Below are 10,225 nucleotides of genomic sequence, written 5' to 3'. Positions count from 1 at the left end.
TCAATTCTAGATTTTTTGCCAGCTATTTTTTTTTGTTTTGTTAAGTTATTACAAAACATATTAAATGTTTTTTGTTCGACGTTCTTGTCATAAGCGTGGAGAGGGAGAAAAAAAATACTGGATTATTAAAAAAAAATCAGTAAAGATACAGACGAAATATAGGTTTCAAAATTAAAAAAAATAAGTCTAAAATTTACCCATTTAAGGTTGAATACGCTTTCTAACAATCGTTTTCACCCATAATTGAGCAAAAAATAGCTCAGTAGGAGGTTCAAAAATCATTTTTTCAACCAATTTTTGATGTTTAAAATGCATTGGAAGATTTTGGGGTTGGATGTTTGACTTGTTTCATGTGACTTTGCGAATATGTTTTTAAAAATGTCCTTTTTTTGGGGGGCAAATTTTGCTGTGTTTTTTACTTACCTTTCCTTATTTTTTAAGTAAAAATAATTATGCAGTAATTTTTGTAGTGTCCCGGACTATGCCTCTACGCATTTTTTTACAATTAAAAATAATGGGGCAATTCTGGAGCAGAAAATATGAAAAAAACAAGCAAAAAAATGAAAAAGGGACTTCAAAAATATAAAAAAAGAAAGGCAAAATGTAATGATAGGAGTTGATACAATAGGCCAAAAACCACCAAAACAAAGATAAACTAAACAAGATAAATGCAAATTAAAATCTTAAAAATAAAACATGAAAATTATAAAACAAGAGGAGTTAGGTTTTCCGAAGATCAAAAGTTGCTCAAAATGGACTTCTGAACACAAGAAAAATAAAAATTTTCGAATGAAATTTTGCGCAGTAGAGGAATACTTATCTTGGACGGAAATGAAAGGTTATTTGTAGGGCTTTTGAGGAAAAATATAAAAGGTCATATAAATCTTTAAAATGCTATCTGGACCGTTTTTTGACCATGAAAATATTCATATCAAATTCACCGGGAAATTTTCAACATGGGAGAAGTTTGTTTTTAAAAATGATTCCTAGATTCAGCAATTAATCGCGTGCAAAAAATTTAGAATTTTTTATTTCTAGTGACATGTTCGTAACTGAGCAAGTCTCTACAAAATCGGTATTTTTTTAGAATTTTAATTTTTGTATTTTTTTTTTTAATCCGAATGAAACTTTTCTGTTGCCTTCGGTATGTCCAAAGAAGCTATTTTGCATCATTAGTTTGTACATATAATTTTCCATACAAATTTGGGAGCTGTCCATACAAAAACGATGTATGTATCTTTTAAAGGAATTTTTTGATTGATTTTGAAAAATTTTTGCGACCAATATTTCAATTTTTTGAAAAAATCAGTATTGATCATTCATTCATTTATTGCATTTTTTGTCCTCTAAAAAATATCAAAAAAGGAAAAAAAAAGAAAAATAATGTTTTTTTTTTGCTAATCAAGTTTTAAAGACAAAAAGTTAAATAAAAAATCACCAAATTTTTTACCGTGTATCATTTGTTTCAGTGTAATCCATATTCATATCTACAACTTTGCCAAAGACAACAATCGATCAAAAAAATCCTTCAAAAGATACAGATTTTTGAATTTTCATACGTTATTGTTTTTTTTTGTATGGACAGCTGCCAAATTTGTATGGAAAATTATATGGACAAACTAATGATGCAAAATGGCTTCTTTGGGCATACTGAACCCAAGTAACATTTTTTTCCAGGAGTTCTACAAGAGCTCTTCAAGATAGCTACAGCATAGCAGTTTGGACCGTGGTAGGATAAAATTCTCTTCAAAACTTCTTCAGGAGTTTGGAAGAGTACTTGAAGAGAGTTTTATCCTACCGCGGTCCAAACTGCTATGTTGTAGCTATCTTGAAGAGCTCTTGTAGAACTCCTGGAAAAAAATGTTACTTTGGGAGGCACCAAAAAAGTTTCAGTCGGATTAAAAAATACAAAAAATCGAATGACCGAAATCTGAGAGAACTTCTTAACTTAAAACTACAGTGATAGCTTATTTTGAGTACTAAAATATTCGTGCTTAAAAAAATTCAACGTCATTACCCTTCATTTGCATCTAAGAGTACTAAAATTTGTTTAATCATGAAACAGTTATGATTAATAAAAATAATATTTTTTGTCAAACAAATCAAAATTAAATATTTTAAATATTTCAGCCACCCTATCTTTTTGTTTTCCAATGTCCAAATAAAAAAACGTGGCCCAAAGCCAAGGGAACTGATAAATTCTAAGCTTTTATTTAATTTTGAGATGAGATCAATTTTCAATTAAAATTTGCTATGTATCTGTATTTTCAGTTGTCATAGTTTCATTTCCAGACTTGTTAGAAAAAATGTTACAAAGAATGCATAAAATGTCAAATCCTTCAAAAAGCCTGAACAAAAACCTAAAAGAGAACAAAAACTTCAAAATTAGGCAAGAACGAGCATCCTGGAAAAACAAGCTAAAAACTAACCAAAAACAAATACGAACAAAACCTCCCGAATCTGTAGCAGACGGAACACGTCCTCCGCCTTCACTAGAACACACAGATGTGGGTGTTTGTCTGCGTGTGTGTGTTTGTGGCTGCTGCAAGTGATTCTATAAATAAATTAAATTCTCCTTCTATACAGTATACACGTGTACAGATGTGTTGAGACGCGCGCCGCTCTCAAGCAAAAACCGAAGCCAAAAAGTGAAAACTCTGCTTTCTGAAGAGGAAAAACTTTCAAGCAAATACAATAAATACGGGGAAAAATGACAGAGTATAGCAGGAGAAAAAAAAAGTTTCCGGCAAGAATTTCAGTGTGTAGGGCGCAAATAGAAGAAAATCCAAGGAAAAAGCAGTGTTTGGCTTTCGCTGTATTTGTGTATGTGTGGCAGAGAACGTATGTTCGAGTGTGTGTGTGTGTCCGGTTATTGCAGAAGAATTGCATTCAAACTGGATCCTAAACTGCAAAAGAAGAAGTCAAAAAAAGCTATCGGAAAAAAAGTTGTTGGACGAATACAAGTTGCGACAAGTGCCCCCGTCTGGACGCCGAAAGTTTCAATAAAATTGAAGTAAAACTTGTTGGACTTGCAACCGGGAGCTGCACCGAAAAAAAGAAGGAAAAAGTTTCTAACAGCTGCAGAAAAAGTAAAAAAAAGGGGAAAACGAATAAAAATGGACTTATAAATGTGATAACCGCTGATGACATAATACAAGAAGAGAAGAATAATACAAAAAAAGTAAACGAAAACAAAAAGATTGGCAAAAATTCGAGCAAACTCGTCCTTTTCGATGTCGGTGTGAGACACACTTTGCCTGTACTTTGTGTGTGTGTGTCTGTATGTGAGTGTATAGCTCTTTGGCTATAGAAACAAATAGAGCAAACAAATAAACTAAAAAACAAATAAAATCAGCAAGAAGAAGAAGACGCAGAGGCAAATGTGTGAGTGTGGCTTCAAGGCTTTTTGCTGTTAAGACGCGCTCTGTTTCGGAACAAATAAGAAAATTATTATAATTATTATTATTGAACGTTTAAGAACGGACATCAAGACAGATAAAATGGGGGACGGACAATGGATTAACAAAGTGTCATAACTAGAGGAATTAACTCAAGATGTAAATACTACGCTACGATTATATATGGCGTGCAGAAACGGGGGGAAATTCGAGAAATAAATAAATATTGAAGCCAATCTCAAATGGGTTGTTTTGTTCAATATCCGAATGCTTGTATTAAGATTCCATTATTAATTTTGTCATGCCTAATATTTTGAAATTTAAATAGTTCGTTGAACTATTTCTGGACTGATGGGTCATATATGACCACAGAATCAAAATTTCCAAAACTGGCCTTTAATTTTCGAATGGAGCAATTCTCTACGAAATCGGTATTTCGGTATATTACATACAAATTTGGCAGCTGTCCATACAAAAATGATACATGAAAATTCAAAAATCTGTATCTTTTGAAGCATTTTTTTATCGATTCGATGTCTTCGACAAAGTTGTAGGTTTGGATAAGGCCGGAGTCGAGGGTGGGGGAAAAATATAAAAAAAATATAAATATTAAAATAACTTGCAATAGTTTCAACATTTGCATGGAAAAAGTGTTTTGAAATGTATTTTACACTAGTTCAGTTGTAATGCAATAAAAGTTTTCAAAAAATGTAAAATTTGACGAAAACAAAAAAATTAGCGAAAAAATAACTTTAGCGATAGTAGATATCAAAAATTTTCAAAAATTCAAAAGATTTTTAAATCTACCCAAACATGCTAAAAATGATTCTAAACGCAGGGGAATTCATTTTACATTGATTTTAACAAATTGCAATTAAATTTTAATAAAAATATTGAAGTTTTTCGAAAAAAATATTTTTTTGCCCCCTGATTTTTCGGGCCAACTATGAAGGTGGGGGGGGGGGACAAAAACTTTAAATAAAATTTGTACCAGCCAAAGGTATAGTACTGAAAAAAAATGATTCACGATGAAATCTTTTTTGGTGATTTTTAATTTCACTTTTTGTCACTTAATCTTGATTTAATAGAAAACACTTTTTTTTTTATTTTTAGATCTATTTTAGGGGACATAAATTGCCAATTTTTCAGAAATTTCCAAAATGAGCAAAAAGTCTTCGATCGAGTTATAAATTTTTGAATCAATACTGAATTAAAAAAATCGAAAAACTGGATGCAAAATTTTTTCAACTTCATTTTTCAACGTTAAATCAAATTTGCAATCAAAAAGTACTTCAGCGAATTTTTGATAATGTGCAACGTTTTCAAGTTATAGCCATTTTTAGATAACTTTTTAAAAAATAGTTTTTTCATTTTTAAAATAAGTGCCTATGTTTGCCCAGCTTTAAAAAAAAATATTTTTGCATAACTGAGAAATTTCCTATATTTTGCTTTTTTGAACTTTGTTGATACGACCCTTAGTAGCTGAGATAATTCCATACAAAGTAGAGGTGGGCAAAACCGCTCTTTTTAGGAGCCGCTCATTTTCGTTCGCTCTTTAAAAAGAGCCGCTCTTTTGAACGGCTCTTTCGCTCTTTTTCAAAATTTGGATGAAAAGGGTTTTTTCAAGAATCTTGTGATTTTGTAAGTTATTCACATTGGACTTCTATAAATTAGGCCGTACCAAATATTTTTTGAAGTTTATGTCACTGAGTTCTGACCAAATCGCAAAAAAAAAAAATAATACACGTCCCCAGTTGCATTCATTAGTTTTCAAAATATCGAAGTATGATGAACTTTTTTTTAAGCCAAAAAGTAAACTCTTGTTTTCAGTTGATAAGACTTCTATTTCCATTGAAATTTGATAGTTTTTTGAAAAAAAAAAAAAAAATATTGTTTTGCCCCCTGATTTTGCGGTCCGATTTTGAAGGGGACGGGTGACATAAACTTTGAAAAATATTTGTAGCGGCCATATTTGATAAAAAAATAAAACTGAAAACGAGAAGATGCCCTTGAAAACCATTGGTCTTGGTGTTCTCTATGTCAAGATTTCTACTCAAAACTGAACATTCGAGTAATTGAATGACATCTAAACTTAAATCTAGGATGCTGACAAAATTGCTATTCATTTTAAAATTGCGTTTATTTCTGCAAAAATTGAACTAATGCTGATATTTTATTTGGAGAAAATATTCTGTGAACGCTTCTCTACATTCTGATATAATAGATAAATTGTATAAACGATAATGTTCAATCGCACAAAATGATTATTTTTTCCAAAATCTCTCAAATATTCAGTAGATTTTTGGTTACATTTGACAAATTATGCTATATGAAATGCTCAAATTTGTATTCCGTACTTTAATGTACACTCAGTTTTACAATGAAAAGTTTATTCCATTTTGTTTAGAAAATCATTCACTTTTGTTGTGAATTTTTATTAGCATTGAAATTTTTGACATTGCATTTTCAATTCTCAAAAACAAATTTAATACTACAATTTTTAGAAATTCAATAAGTTATATTTATAACAAAAATCATGTCATATTGAAACGGTTCTTTCAAAAGACCGGAGTTTAAAAAAGAACCGCGGTTCTTTTTTTGTGAGCCACGGTTCGTTCGCTCTTTTCAGTGAACCGGCTCTTTGAGCGGTTCACTCTTTTTTTGCCCACCTCTAATACAAAGTTTTAAAAACATGAAATTTGATGCTTGCTAAGCCTTACCTAAACAACCCACCATTTTCTAATGTCGATATCTCAGCAACAAAGGTTCGATTTTTAATGTTAAAATATGAAACATTCGAGAAATTTTCAAATCTTTTCGGAAAAAATACCTTCAATTTTTTTTGAATTAAGAATTAAAAATGGGCGTAGTATTGAGTGTTTGGGCCTTTTGAAATGTTGGTCTCGTTTTTTAAGAGTGGGCAAACATGGACACTAGTTAAAAAAAAAACGATTAGCTGCGACTATTTTCAAAATAGTTACCTAAAAATGGCTATAACTTGAAAACTTTGCAATCTAACATTATTTCATGAATGTTGAAAGTACTTTTTGATTGCAAATTTTTGCAGCCATTATTTTGATTTTTTTTAAATCAGCTTTGATTTAAAAATTCATAACTCGATCGAAGATTTTTTGCCCATTCTACAAATTTCTGAAAAGTTAGCAATTGATATCCCCTGAAACATATCAAAACATGAAAAAAAAAAAATAAAAATAATAATTTTTATTAAATCATGTTTTAGTGACAAAAAGTGAAATTAAAATCACAAAAAAAAAACTGTCAGTGTAGTCCTTATCCAAACCTACAACTTTGCCGAGGACACCGAATCGATCAAAAAAAATCCTTCAAAAGATACAGATTCAAAAAAATAATGACCGAAATCTCAGAGACTTGCTGTAATGCATTTTAAAACACTGTTTTCGTTGATATATGAAAACCGAAATCCTTAATTTCATTTTTTTTTTACTTTTTGCCTTTCTTACTGAAGACAGTTATTGATTTTACTTCACGGCTTTCCATCTTCGAAAGTATTACAATTTTGCATGAATTTTCTGCGGATTTAAAAAAAATCACACTGCATCGATTTTTTACGCTCTACCGATTCTTAATGACAAAACTCGTCTACATTCAACCTTCGAATTTTGAAAAAATAAAATCCGCCCCCCCCCCCCCCTCGACCTTGTTCAGAATCCAGGGACGTAAACTTAAAAAAATATTTGCAACGGCCTAAGTATTGATCTTTTTTGATTGTTGGTGACATCAAAATATCTGAGATTCGTCTTAAAAAAATGTATAGTAAAAACTTAAGTGTTCATAATTTTTGATAGCAATATCAGATCAACAATATTTTTGCAGGCCAAGGATTGATACCTAAGAGCATGCAATGGCACTGACCTTGTTGCGTGCTCTTCGGTTGACGTCCACGTAAGGAACATCCTGGAAGGAACGTAACTAACTACATCCGTAGTTCTGTTAGATCATCCGAATTATCTTGATCAGAACAATATAGCTTTGGTTCCTTGCGAGTGGCCTATTTTCTTACCTCCACGTTGGCTTGGTTTTCATGATGACCTAGCTGGTGGCCTGTGGAAACGGATCGTAAACCTTTGACCACCGCGGGTCAGAGTCAAGACGGCTAAAAGAAAGGGGCGCGACAATGTGGGAAAGGGAAGTAATTTGTGATTGTAGACGGTATTGTTTTGATTCGCAGTATGTTGAGTCAACTGTTGTGGATGTACCTCAAACATCGCACAACGGGGTTTCTCTTCTCTTCATTCTCAGCTACCACCTATCTCCTATTTTTATTTGCTCTTCTGATTCCCAATTCTTCACTGATTTTTCTATTTAATATCCAACATTTGATTTTAATTTTACTAACTTTTGATTCTCTTATCTCTCAAAGCTTTTCCACTCTTTTCTATCAATTGATACTGCTGTAACAAACTTTGTTTTGTTTTTTTTTTTCCTTAAAAATATACTTTTCCTTAATGTACTAGTAATATCAAGTCTATTTATCATTCGCCTAATCTTTTTTGATTTTATTGCGAATTTATTTATTTGAATAATTCTTTATCTGTCCTATAAATTATCATTACTATAATCTAAGCTTGTTTTGTATCTCTATTTATTAACTATTGTCTAATTTTACATCTAATACATCTAGCTTCTCATTTTTATTCTTCAAAATACGCTCATCATTCTCTTACTATTGATACTTGATTTTTATAAAATAAATTCTCTTTTACTGTCTATTGTTTTCAATCTTCACCCTTTTTTCAAAAAAGTGAGGTTTGAGCCCTTACTCAATTTATGGAATGGTTAAAGGATTAACACAAATATTACTATTGTATTTTTGGTAAACTTTTATAAGATGCTTAGGACCAAAAATTGTAACAAAACACCGCGACAAAAGAAATAGCAACAAGATTTCAGGAGAAAACAATACACAGTAAATAACAATAAGTTTTTGAATTCAAACTAAAAAATAAAACAGTTTTTGCTTTAATGAAAGTTGATAGGCACACTATAAATGGTTAGGCGCTTATACTTACATCAAACCCTACTTAATGTACCACCCCCGGCCGAGTTAAAATGCGTAACCGGAAAAGAAGGTGTGCATGCCTGGCACGAACACTCAAAGCGTGTTCTAGCGTGCTGCTCGTACTGACTCAGAGCAAGGGTGAGATGTAGGTGTAAGGGCAGTGCGTGTTCGTCGGGAACCTAGTGCATAAGATCGGTCAAGGCCCGTTCTTACACTGAAAATTGCGAATTGCGAATATCAGATCAACAATATTTTGGACGCGTTGGAAAGGTCTTCAAATACCTTTCCAAAAGCGTATAACTAACAAAAACCACCTTTCTTACAATCTTCCGGACTTGAGTCAAAATCGTTTTGCCTTCCTCACTGAGGTAGGGCTATAATCCTGCTCTAAAAATGAACTTTTTATTAAAAGCTCGAAGACCCACTTTCATGCATACATATCGACTCTGAATCGAAAACTGAACAAATGTCTGTGTGTGTATGTATGTATGTGACCAAAATTCTCTCTGAGTTTTCTCAGCACTGGCAGAATTGATTTTGACCAAACAAGTTGCAATCGACTTGGTATAGGGTCCCATACCTCGCTATTGAATTGTTTGAAGTTTCCATAACTAGTTCAAAAGTTATGTATAAAAATGTGTTTTCACATATATCCGGATCTCATTTATATGCATGTAAACGATGTCCGGATCCATCTTCCGACCCATCGTTGGTTAGGTAGTCGAGAGACCTTTCCAACGAGTCCACAACATTGAAGATCTGGCAACCCTGTCTCGAGTTATGACCACTTAAGTGATATTTATGTACTTTTTTGAAGCCAGATCTCAATTAAATGTATGCAAACGATGTCCGGATCCACCATCCGGCCCATCGTTGGTTAGGTTATGAAAAGACCTTTCCAACGATTCCAACATTGGAGATCTGGCAACCCTGTCTTGAGATATGTACACTTAAGTGATATTGATGTCCTTTTTTACTCCGGATCTAAAAAAGAGATGAAATTTTTGTACAATTCCATCATATCAGCCATTGTTGGTAATAAGTGAGGAAGGCTCCAACCACATAGGTTGATTAAGTTAGTTTTTTTTTATGAAAAGTTCTCATCAATAGTAACAACTATCGTTCATAATATTCCTCCAAAAGATACAGATTTTCGAATATTTACGTACACTTTTTGTATGGAAGCAATTCTCTATAAAATCGGCCAAAATCGATCATCTCTATTTTTTGTATTTTTTATTTGACTCAAACTTTTTGGGGGCCTTCCCTATGACCAAAGAAGTCACCAATGCAAGTCTCCATACGATGTTGGTACGTAAATTTTCGAAAATCTGTAACTTTTCAAGGAATTTTTCTGATCAGCTTGGTGTCTTCAGCAAAGTTGTAGGTATTGTTGAGGACTATTAAGAAAAAATAAGAACGCGGAAAAAAAATCCAACTTTTTAATTAACTATTTTTTAACAAAAACTCAATTTCCCAAAATACTTATTTATTTTATTTTTGAGGTTTTTTAAATGTTCTAGGTTACAAAAATGCGCAAATGTTGAGCCCTATAAGAAGTATTTTTAAAAATTCTGTCGCCAAGTTATGAAAAAATAGTGTTTTTTTGTAAAAATCCAAATATCATACATAACATTTTTTTACCTCTTTTTTATGTAAATTTGCAATCGAAAAGCACAGATTTTTTGATAAAGTGCCTCGTTTTCAAGATACAGTACTTGTTCGATAATTGGGCTGAGAACGTAGCCCAGTCACCGAATGCTCCTCGATAACTGGGCTGAACGAA

The sequence above is a fragment of the Culex quinquefasciatus genome, chromosome 2, assembly GCF_015732765.1.
Source record: "Culex quinquefasciatus strain JHB chromosome 2, VPISU_Cqui_1.0_pri_paternal, whole genome shotgun sequence".
In the NCBI taxonomy this organism is placed as follows: Eukaryota; Metazoa; Arthropoda; class Insecta; order Diptera; family Culicidae; genus Culex; species Culex quinquefasciatus.
The sequence above is the reverse complement of the archived record's forward strand: the minus strand, read 5'-3'. Positions refer to the sequence as shown.